This window comes from Cydia pomonella, unplaced genomic scaffold (genome assembly GCF_033807575.1).
Source record: "Cydia pomonella isolate Wapato2018A unplaced genomic scaffold, ilCydPomo1 PGA_scaffold_162, whole genome shotgun sequence".
Taxonomy (NCBI): domain Eukaryota; kingdom Metazoa; phylum Arthropoda; class Insecta; order Lepidoptera; family Tortricidae; genus Cydia; species Cydia pomonella.
This window is the reverse complement of record NW_026907804.1, coordinates 102,324-115,149: the sequence shown is the minus strand read 5'-3', so window position 1 is coordinate 115,149 and position 12,826 is coordinate 102,324.

The following is a 12,826-nucleotide window of genomic DNA, read 5'->3' as shown; positions in this document are numbered from 1 at the left end:
TTGCGACCGCACTCAAACACCATGAGCTGACTCTTGGTTGCGTTATATTTAAGACCATGATTTGAGACATACGTTTCGCAAATTCGCAACAGTTTACGCAGCCCACACACCGACGCGCTCAGCAGCACCATGTCGTCCGCATAGCTTATGTTGTTGACACAAACTCCATCCACATGACAGCCGACATGGGTTCTACTGAGCGCCTCGATTAGTCCATTAACATACAGGTTGAAGAGCGTAGGTGAAGTCAACCCCCCCTGTCTCACCCCGCACTCCAACCTGTACTCATCAGATAGCACGTCTGCCCATCTAACGCAGTTGACCTGGTTTCCATACCAATACTTAAATATTCTAATGGTTTCCTGCGGTACACTGGTATTCTCCAGCTTCTTCCACAGTATATCATAGGAAACCAGGTCAAAAGCCTTAGACAGGTCAAGGAAACAGGCCACCACCGGGGTTTTACTTTTGGCATAATACCTGACAGTGTGCTTAAGACATAGGATCGCAGACTCAGTAGATAACTGTGGTCGGAAACCTAGTTGGTTATCATGCAGTTTCACATGGCTATTTAACTGGGAGTTAAGCACACTATCAAGTATTTTTGCCATGACTGTTGCCAACGAAATGGGTCTGTAGTTACTCCTATCTGCCAGGTCTCCGGTCCTGTTTTTAACAATAGGTACGACGATCGTCCGCATTAGATTATCTGGCAGATAAGAATGCCTGATACACAAGGTATAAAACATTGCCAACACTCTCGATATGTGGGGACCAGCATGTTGGAGGTGCTCAACAGAGAGACCGTCGTATCCCGGGGATTTACCTCCAGACATTGATTTTATAATTTTAGCAATGTCCTTAGCAGTAAGGCTAGGACCCACACTCTCTATCTCGGCCTCACTATTTAACCCCTCCAACTTCGTTGGGCCTAAAGCCGATTTTATAACGAAATGGTCCTTAAAGAGGTTAGCAATGCTTTTTGGGTCGCTAACGCCCTCAACGCTAGCCGGGTGACTAGTCAAAGGTTTTAATTTGTTTGTGGCCTTCCAAAAGGAGCGGAAATCCTTCTTTGAATGATGAGAGGTAATAATGTCCATCTTTATTTGATCTTCGTGATCTTGGCACCATTTCAAGCGCGATTTAAAGACCTTGCGACTTTCACGCATCTCATTAAAAAGAGTACCACTTTCAGGCTTTCCAGCCATTATCCAATCACAATACCTTTGTCTAGCCACCCGGTGAGCGGCACTAACATGTTTGTTCCAACCTACAATCCGTTTCTTAGCCCTCGGTTGCCTGTCTCCCCGACCGACAGTTGCTGCACTCTTAAGCGCATCAACGATTTCCTCATATAGCCGGTCCAAAACTTTTTTATGTCCCTGTTCCTGACAGTACCTATCGGCACAGGACTCTAATTCTATTGGAAAATTAATTAAACGCAGTCTTTGATGACATTCGTCGCGATAAACAACAATTTGCTCCGTCGTTCTCTCCCCCCATATTACATTTTTATCTACGTGAACCTGTCTTGTTATTCTAGAGAGTCTAGAGACTATAACATTAAGGTCACATTCCAAAAATATAGGAAAATGGTCCGACCACGTAACACAATTGTTATTTACATAAACATTGCGAACGGAGGGCACCGCCGACTGCGATAGTACAAAGTGATCCAACCATCTCCTACATAAATGCACATCACTAAAAAAAGTGTAAGTATCTGACGTAATCCCCAACTTATCCACGTCCATACAGCACCATTTTTGTTCGTCGCAATGATTAATCAGCTCACTATAGAAACGTTCGTGCGGATGAGCGTTAAAATCGCCCATTATGTATACTGATTCTATCCCACACTCATCAATTATCGCACTCACCGCTCCCAGGCAGTCCGTGAATTCGCCCAAGTTGTCACTGCAGTCCGTAGGCATGTATACACTGACCACTAATATCGGTTGATTGTCATTTGTCATAATTTTGATCGCGCACAAACGAGCATTATCGCACTGCACAACAGAAACATTTTGAAACACCGATTTACGAAATAAGAGGCCAACCCCGCCGTACGGGCGACCGACCATCATGCCCTCGCTGGTATTCATGGCAGACGTACCAGTTGCGCAGAAATCTTCATCAATTGTATTCAGGAATACAGTCTCTTCCGGAGTTAGCCAAGTTTCTTGCAAAGCGACAATATGGCAGGATCGGCACAATTCCTTAACAGTACCTATTGAGCGCTTTACGTTTTTGCAGTTAAAGCTAGCAAATTTATATATCGTACTATCCATTTATTTATTTATAATATCATGCTTACCGTTCTCAATTCTCGTTCTCGTTCAAAATAAATAACTTAAAACTACACCGAACTAAAAAACATACACTATGGCTGCCAAAATGCACCAAATTACAAACATTTTCCTGTTTTAAAGAATATTAAATATTAGTAAAATTACTAACCTCTGATCTTTGAAATTATTATAACCAGCTTCAATAACCTCTACAAAGTTCTCTCGTCCAAATGTAACCGCCGTCAAATTCCCCAAAAACGGGACCGGTATCAGAGTCTTCACGCCATTCGATGAGAAGTACCGCAAACGCCATAACGAATACACTAAGCACAACACTAGTAACAGAAAGAACCACATCGTTATATTTTTTTATTCTCTAAATTTTGTTTAAAGCTTGTGTTTTTAAATAAAAAAAATTAACCACAGGTTTATTTAGTTTGTCCACTTAGGTTTTACCGTTCAGGTTTTTTTCTACATGTTACATACGTTACACACTCAAAAAAATCCTAAACGAATGAATTCCTTTTTGTCATTATTATTTTCCATATTACTTTAAGATGTGAACACATAATGTTTTAAACAACCGACATAAAATTTCAAATAGACCAAAGTTGTTATTTTAAATTCGATTTTCAAATTTAGAATGTCCGGTTAGAGACGAGTGAATGTTTAGATAACAAACAAATGACTAGCGGCTAGAGGTATCTAGTAAGCGTGTCATAGAAAGTTGTTAGGTAATAGTGACGCAGGCGATGATTCTATGGAGAGTGGTAATCATAGATGGTACAGCTTTGGTTACTTCGTAGAAATTAAATTTGGTTATGTGTGTCTCTATCGTTCGAATCATAAAAGGTAGATACAAAAAAAAACATTCCTCGAAATTAAGTCTTTTACAATTTACGTTAATTAAAAATATTGTAGAAGAAATACAACATTAACATGTAACTTTAAATAAAAGTAACACATAGTTTTGGTACAAAGGTTCTAGTTTAAGTACCTTGTGTGTTCAGATATTTATGAGCACCTCGGCCGCTCCGTTGTATCTGATGGCGACTGTACAGTCAGTAGCAAAGTAACTAAGCGGGTCAGGAATTCAAAATGATTTGAACAAAAACTGCTTTGCTTTGTAAAGGTTTACTGTACCATTTGTAGGTACCTATAGAGAATAAAGAACGTGTGTAGATATTTTGAACACCTCGGCCGTCTAGCAATTTCTGCGGCTAACTGCACAGTCAGCATAAAAAAAGTACCGTATCAGACTAAGTGTCAAAACTATCTCTATCATTCTCTAATAGCTTAACAAAAAGAGATATTTCTTTGTATTCTGTCGAGATTATTTAGGTATATAAATAGTAAAGTAATCGAGGGTGGCAAATACTTTTGGCGCGTTGTTTCATACGCTACTACGAGTATTGATGCAGTTAGTCGACAATAAAATTGTAATACAAAACACAATGTACTTTTATTACCACACAATGCTTGTGTAAATACGTCCCTTAGTATCGTTCAGCGTCGCACTGCATAACTGTATAGACTCTATACAGTTAGACTATAGAGTGGTAGGGTAAAACCGGGATCGATAGCCCAACTGTTTCTCAACTATCTCTTGCTGTGTTTAAAAAATCACTCAAAGAACATTATTTATCTCTACCTTAGTGTTTATATAGTATATAGTTATTTTTACTCTGTGGCTGACATGCTGCTGTCATATTTAGCTATGTTTCGGTTAATTATATATATATGTATGTTTATGTGTATCTATTTGTATTCCTTATATGTGTATGTTTATTCACTGTAATTGTGTGTGTGAATGTAGGCTTCATAACGGTTTAGCAACACCTACTTTTTCTATTAACTTTTCTATTTCCGCTACCCAAAGGTTGTCTGGAAGAGCTCGCTTTTTAGCGATAAGACCGCCTGTTGTCTGCCTCTACATTTAATCAATTGTTTATTTTTCTTGTATCTTTTTACTGAGGTGTGCCAATAAAGATTATTCTATCTATCTATCTATTTTTATGGCATAATTAGTTTTATTTAATGTCGCAATTTAAGTACCACATAGCATCGCCCATACTGTTAACTGTCCATTGGTGGATCTTATTACACAAGGCATAAGGTCCATCGATGGACAGTTAGGAGTTTTTCTGTTTGTACCTTTGTCAGGGATTGGAAACCGGTATTTTTTGTATGGGAACGAAAACGGTATTTTTTCGTTCTTTGTTAATTATTTCATTCCTAATCGGGCAATCTAATAATACGAAGTCGTTATCTAAAAACACAACTGAGTCCTACATTTTGAGTATAAAATAAACCGAAATATATGGTTATTTCGATGTTTTTGCAAAAAACCGGTTCCGATCCCTGACCTATGTAATATTTTTGAGTTATAATGCTATGTATAAAGATATAATTATGCGTATAAACAACCCATTTTCCCCGGACATTTTACCCTACCCTTTCAAACCGGATCAGCTGGATCAAAAAATAATGAAAAGGGTACTGGCACTCTAGGAGGTTTCTCGTCTCAGCTCCCCTGGTAAGGTTACCTCGCCTGCGATCTCTGGAAAAAACAGATAACTGAATATTCTGATTTTCCCGTAGGCAAAACAGATAATCTTAATATTTCTTTTCTGTTAATCTAGCGGTTTCTTATAAATTTTTCGTTACAATTTGCTTGCCTGAAAACTTTTTGTTTTGTTAACGTCTATGCAAGCTTAAAGCTCGTCACTGCGGCAAGTATCCCGGTTGAACCCCAAATTGGCGGTAACATGTGGCGTCATAGCTGCAAGCCAATAGCAGATTCAACTTGTCTTCCTCTTGTCGCGCGACTTGGGCGCTGGTTCAAGTTGCAAGTGTTACTACATTATACTGATTCCAACTATCTATTGTTTTGAAAATTTAGAAATTAACTTAAAATTAAAGTCAGTCTCTCTCCAGGACTACACAAGTGCTTGACTAGATGTAGGTTGCGGCCGCGCTCGCTGCCTGGTGACTTGGTGACCTGGTGAGTGGTGCTTGGTACAGTCAGCATCAGCAGTCGCGGACGAAACAACGCGCCAGAACATACAACATTTCAAAGTAGTTGAGCACCCCCTTTTAGTTAAAATAGAGTTACAGAACTTGGTGTATTTTATTAGCGCATTAAGGGTCGGTTGCACCAAACCGTCTGTCACCGTTAAAGCGTTCGCTAAATTTTATTGTACGGGAAGTTTCATAGATCTCTGTTACGTGACGATGATCAGTTTGTTAACTGTGTTTGGTGCAACTGGCACTAAGTGTTACAAAATAAGGGGGTGCCCCGCCGGAAATTAAAAAAGATTTTTAAATTACCCTAATGTAGCCCCTTTTGTAAAATTATTAGAGAATAGTAGATAGGTAAATATATATATATATATAAATCTCATCTAATCTATTGTCAGATGAATATTTATACATTTTAAAGACTTATTGTAATGAGGTTAGATGAGGAAGACAAACATTGGGGCAAGAGAAATGATTTTAAGAAGAAAATAATGATTTTCGTACCCCACCATGACCCTATTTACTTCTGTGTTTCAATACCTAGTTAAATTTGCTTCTAATGTTAGTCTGTCCGCCTCCGCTCGTGAGTGATGCCGGTAACCAATGTTCTCGTCGTCCCGAAGCCCGCGATCCCGACCATTTACTTTAAATAGTAAATACGACGCAAGGATTTTGTCTTTGTGCCTCGTTTGCTCCAGGCAAGTCCACAGTAACATGACTTGTCAGAACGGCTTCCTTAAAAATGATGGTGTCAAATGTTATCAATATCTTAGTATAGAATTTCATAATTATACTGAATTTAAAATGAAGCAAGCAAGCAGCATATTTTTCTAAGTATATAGGAATTGCACGTCAGATAGATAGTTATTCTAGACAGTGTAACATAGTATAAAAATCGGCCAAGAGCATGTCGGGCCTTTCTCAGTGTAGGGTTTCGCAGTTTCCAAACTAAAATAGGCCAAACCAGGGGCTATTAGTAAGTATCATGCACATTAACACATTTTATTCTTTCGGAGACATTATTTCCGAAAATCAAAAAATGCACTAATGGGTCAAGACAAAAAAAAAAAAAACATTTTGTATGGGAGGTACCCTAGAAAAATTATTTTATAGTTTTTACATTACCATTCTGTTGCAATTTCTAGCACTGATGAGCTAGGACCAAAGCCTCGGACGGACGGACAGACGGATATGGCGAAACTATAAGGTTTCTAGGTGACTACGAAACCCTAAAAAACGAGGCATAAACATAAATTCCGATAAAAACGATTTTTTTCTTTATTATTTATGCAGTACATAATATTTACTTACCTACATAGGTACAATAAATTCTTGTTAAGGATTTTCTGTTCTGCTTTCTGTATAGGTCCATTAGTTTTTAGTTTTTTGATAGCTAGTCTTACAAGTTGTGTTTGTCTATATTTGGGTGAATACTACGGTATGATTTTTGTGGTTAATATTTAAGTCCAATTGTATTTGAATTACACCTGTTGGCAAACCTTAATAAATAAATAAAAAATAAAATAAATAAATAGTTTTGAGGTTGAATTGGGTCTCTATTGTTTCCCATAAAGTTTTAAGCCATAATGTAATGTTTGTCCGTATTTTCGTTCGCCATAATTTGGTTTTCCTCAGAAACGCGTAACATTTCAGGATTGCCATAACCTAACCTATCTCTATAAATATAGCTTATGCTATCATAACCTAAGGAAATTCCTGAAAAGTTAGCGGTTTCAGAGTTATGACTAATGATAATATGACTATCATTACATTATGACTTTCAATAATTATGCCAAACAAAGGGATCCGGGTTGAATCATTAAAAAGGCACCAATTGTATCTTAAAATGAGATAAATAATTAATTAGGTAATCAAAGCTTTAATCAACTGTCGAGTTTATTAACACTAATTCTGTTTATCTGTTTGAAGTATTTCGGAAAACAAACAGGTCACCAAAACAATTGGGTGATAAATTGTTTTTCGAGGACGCTGCAATTCGCGGACTATTGAGAATGAATACGAGCCAATTCGAACGAACACTGACACCAGAGTAATATCTTAATGATTTGATGTCCGGACATACTCGTCGCAGAATAGGTACAGGTACAGGTAATACTGGACTGGGTTCTGGTATACCCATATGCACCTACATATAAAAATCATCTCATGGAAATATATTCACATATTGATTTTCAATACACCTAAAATTGCAACTTGTGTCGTTTAGTTAACTTACTTGTTTGTTGAATATTTACTTAATTCGTACTTATTTATAAGTAACTATATTAGTGTTATCCCGTCGCTCCTGGGCTCAGTAACCTCTATCGTGTCTTCGGCATCGGCATTCATGACTGCACCCTCCAGTAATCAGGCAAGTCTACTCATTCCAGAACTGCCCCTCATCTGAACTCTCCTTTACACTAAATCCCAGTTAAAATTCAACGAGTTAAGCTTGAGTAACGGCGCGACGTCCGTAATGTTTCGGAAATAATCCGTAAACGTTATGTCATTTGTTCCGAACCGAACGTTTGTTGTGATTCAGTGTCGGTTCGCTAAAACCGCGATGGATCGTGAGCCAGCAGCAAATGCTTATTAACTAGTTCTTCCCGGTTGATAAATTGTTAAGTTTATAAGATGAATGTCAGCTGTCGCTTCGTTGGCCGGTTATATAATAGTAACCCTGCTCCACCCAATTAAGAAAGTCCACACAATCAACCCAAAAAAAATTGGCTAGTAATTATTATTTGCATTGTATACCGTATATTAAACGCAATATTCATTTCGTACGCCTAAATATCTCATGATGGCTGATGTACACAATAATATAGCAGTAGTAAAACTCTTTATTGTACAAAAAAGGAACATAAAACAGGAAAGAACACACATTTGTACAAAGGCGAACTTATCCCTTTCAGGGAATATATCCCGTCACCTAGTTGTTATCTGTGATGACACAGATAACGAAATAAATAAAAATTAAATTGAATTGAAACTTAATGTTGACGAGCATTTGCTAAGCATTTATGTCGCTGCAATGCGGTTGGAAATCGTAACATTTTGTAAAACTAATTTTGTGAAAGTAGGTATTGTTCCATTTAAAATCTATACCAAAATGTAGGGATAGAAAAACATGTAGGTAGTACTTACCTACAGAAATGTAATAAGTTTTTCATATTTCCACCCTTATGTCCGAATGTCTGCGTCCTTATTACCTAAGCCCTGGGGCTAAATCCTGAAAGTTGATGTTTACGTCTAGTTGGCAATTAGGCTGCTCCTCGGGCTATTGAGGCCGGTAAAGCTTAAGCCCGATATAGGGCAGCTTAATATTATTTTAACAACCAACAGGCCAATTCGAACGTACACTGACCTCAGGATGATAATTTAATCATGTTATCTTGCGTCTTACCAATGAGTAGGTACATGTCGGACAAGTATGAGCGAAATGCACATGTAGTCAAAATAATGTAACATTCATAAAAGTAATATGGAACTCGGATTATTTTTCACTACAGCAACAAAAACTAAAATTAAGGCTGATCTTCTTTTTTTTTATACTACGTCGGTGGCAAACAAGCATACGGCCTGCCTGATGGTAAGCAGTATCCGTAGCCTATGTACGCCTGCAACTCCAGAGGAGTTACATGCGCGTTGCCGACCCTAACCCCCTCCCACCCTCGCAGGCGCGGATACAAGATTTGGCTTAGGGGGGGGCCATTTTGAGAAAATCATATATTTTTGCACAGAAAATAAGGTAAAAAAAATTTACTCAATTTAGTAATGTGAGAGCCAGGGTTTTAGGGGGGGGGGCATTGCCCCTATGGCCCCCCCCTTGTATCCGCGCCTGCACCCTCGTTGAGCTCTGGCAACCTTACTCACCGGCAGGAACACAACACTATGAGTAGGGTCTAGTGTTATTTGGCTGCGATTTTCTGTAAGGTGGAGGTATTTCCCCAGTTGGGCTCTGCTCTAGATCTGGAATGACATCCGTTGTGCTGTGCCCTACCACACAGAGCGAGATGACATTCACAATGCCCATACCTCTCTTGTGGACGTAGTTTAAGGACATACCCGGGTCCAAAATACCCGGGTTCTGACCTCACAGGAATAAGGTAGCCGTTTAAGAAGTTTAACGCTCTTACGGTAGATGTCGCTAGGGTCCCCTAGACCCATACGGTGAAAATATTCGCTGGCTATGGACGAGGTCTCGGTGGCTCAGTTGGCAGAGCGCTGGAGTATCGATCCAGAAGCCGCGAGTTCAAGTCTCACCCGGAGCAGTAATTTTTCCAATTTTAAATTTATTCTAATTTTACAGGGATATGTTTGCCTTTGCATCTATCTTCATTACTTCTTCTTTTCGTGTCATTACTGTTAGCCTGTAAGTATTGTCCCCTAAGTGGAAGGACGATCGAAACTACAACAAATATGTACCTATATACAAATCGTTAGTACCTATAATTATAACACCTACCCATGTAAGATTACCAGAATAAATGATTATTTATTTATTTATTTTTATTTTATGTTATCCTGAATTTCCTGAGCAAAGAAATCTAACGCCTGTGATTATTTACAAACAATTTCGTCGAAACAGATTTTGTCGGTCAACCATGATTGGCTTTACCATTTTACTTCATGGCTTTTATCGGGTTGCGCTGATTGCATCTATTGGATATATATGTTGAATGAAAGTGTCGCCGGCTACACAATGCAATAACAACGGAGTAAAGTGCATATTTAACTTCTAATGTAGTAAGGGAAGTTTATGAAGTTATGAGATGAGAGTAGGTACGGTCAACCAATTTAATTCCTAGGCCACTATAGAACCATGCCATAATGACTTCTACGACAGTGCTTATTGAGTGATGCATGTCATGTATAGAGTAGTTAAAGCGACAAGGTTCTATAGTGTCCTAGGATTCAAATTGGTTGACTGTACGCATTACTCGTATTGACGTTAATAAATAATTATGAGATAAGAGTGTGCTACCTATTTGTTAAAAACTGCAACTTTGAGTGGGGTTAAGACTAGCATGAACTTACATGCAATTTTCATTACATTGCGGTATTTGATCAAACTTTTGAATGAAGTTTAACTTAGGAGTCGGCAATGTAACATAAATTGCATGCAAGTTCTTGCTAGTCTAAGCCTTGCTTTATATCGAAGTGGTGCAAATTATATTTCGCCAATTACATTACTTACCAATGTGAATTGTGACGTATAAGGATGGTAACACGAAAAGTACCTATATCTAGCAAGAACGTGGGCCTCATGACAAAACCAGTAGGTTAGCTTATCCCTCACCTCGGAACCTACGAAAAGATGATTATAATATTCCTCCCAAGATAGGTACTGTAATCTTATAGCCTAAGAGCACGTGATGGCCAAACGTCTTAGTATAAAAACTGAAAAATAAAATCTATTAATGTATTTTCCCTTACAAGGTAAAAACGACCTCCGACGATGAAACCTGGGTCTCAGTAGCTTTGCCAGGTAACATAACAGGTAATAAAAATTTACAAATTTAGATCTCAAAATTGTATTCAAGTAGTTTATTTGCTTTAAAGTTGTACGTGAGTTCTTATGGAATAAAAGTTTCCAGTTTGTTATAGTATAGAGCTTGGTTTTTATATATTTTATTTATAATAATATTAATCCCATCAAAATCATAAATATGAAATGGGAGCCAAATTCAAAAAGAAGTACGAATATATGAGTTGTTGTTGACTTTCTTGAAAGTTGAAAGTCTTTACTTACGGTGGCGTCGTTGATCGGGTCGCCACTTTCCCGAATGAAGGTTGAGGGAGGCGATGGCTGAGATACACGTCATACTCGTGAACGGGTGCTGTTTGTGGAGACCGGTCTGTTTAAGCTTACACGGGGTACAGGTTATGTTAAAGTATGTAACTTTACTTTTGAGTGACATTAACGTGAGACACTTCATTCGGTTCTTGTCTGTTTTAATTTATTTGTCTTTTAATTATTTATATAAGAATTCAAGCCTTGGCGACCCTCTACATCTCTAAGGATAATTTAATATATATTTTTATATTTTATCTCTGACACTTAGAGACTTATACATCTCTAAAGAATTTTAGTATTTTATGGTTTTATTTTTTTATCATAGTTTTTTTTTGTGTAATTTGACATTTAGAGACAGTATACATCTCTAATAAAGTATTTATTATTTCATAGATTCGATATTTGTAATTGTTTTTTTTTTTTTTAATTTATTGTTTGTAAAAATGGACATGTAAAAGTGCCCCTGTGGCCTATTTGCTGAATAAATGTTTGATATTTGATATTTGATATTTGATACTTCTCTGACATAAGAATTGAGATCATGGGTGTCAAGCGCTGTGTAGAAAATCATTTTTATAATGCATTTATTTTACTTGGGATGTAATTCATGTCCAAGATGTAACTTGGCTATTTTTACCAACGAACCAAATTTGTGAAATATGCCAAGATAATAAAACATGTACGTAAAAACTAGTCTTTTGTCGGAGATGTCAACAGCAACGCATATACTTTACTTTATATTGAACTTAGCTCTTATTTCAGATTTATGTTTTTTATGCGATATTATAAATTTTTGTACAGAAATTATTAGTATCCATTGTGAATACATTGGTATCTGTAAAATTACTCCATTATTCACCACTTACTTTCATATTTAACTTTGTTAATAATAATAATAATAATAATAAACCTTTTTATTCCTTAAATAAAGTATACAATATATTAAAAACATTTGTTTCTTTAAATTGTTGAAACTATGAAGAGTATGTATATGAATATTTGATGTTTTATTTAAGGTCCCGTTCGGGTAAAGGTCTCCTCCAAATTTTTCCAGACACTTCGGTCTTTGGCTTTCTCTGTCCAGTTTGTACCGGCTACTTGATATATCTCATCTGCCCACCGTTCTTTTGGCCTTCCTTGTTTTCTCTTGCCTACTGGACCTTTCCAAGTTGTCGCTTTTAGTGTCCATCTTTTGTCAGAGTAGCGAGCTATGTGGCCTGCCCACTTCCATTTGAGGCGTTTAGCATGTTGTAAAGCGTCTATAACATTTGTTTTATTTCTAATATCAATGTTTCTTTTCTTGTCTCTAAGTTTGATGTTCAGGATGCTCCGCTCCATAGCTCGTTGACAAATTTGAATTTTATGTTTTGTTTCTTCATTGTATATCTAGGTTTGGCTTGCATAGGTGAGGCAAGGAAGGAGGCACGAGTCCATAATCTTCTTTTTAGTTAAAAGAGGGAGACTAGATTTAAGTACTTCCTTGTAGGACCAGAACTTGTTCCATGAAAGGGTGATTCTTCGATCCAGCTCATCTATGTCTCTTGACTTTTTGAAAGATATCAGCTTCCCTAGGTATATATACTGATCTTCATAGTCTAGTTGTGTTCCATCAATCAATATAGGTGTCTTTTTACTATTAGTAATAATTTTTGTTTTGGAAGCATTAAGTCTTAGTCCAATATTGTTGCTAGCGGTGCTCAGTTCTTGTATCATA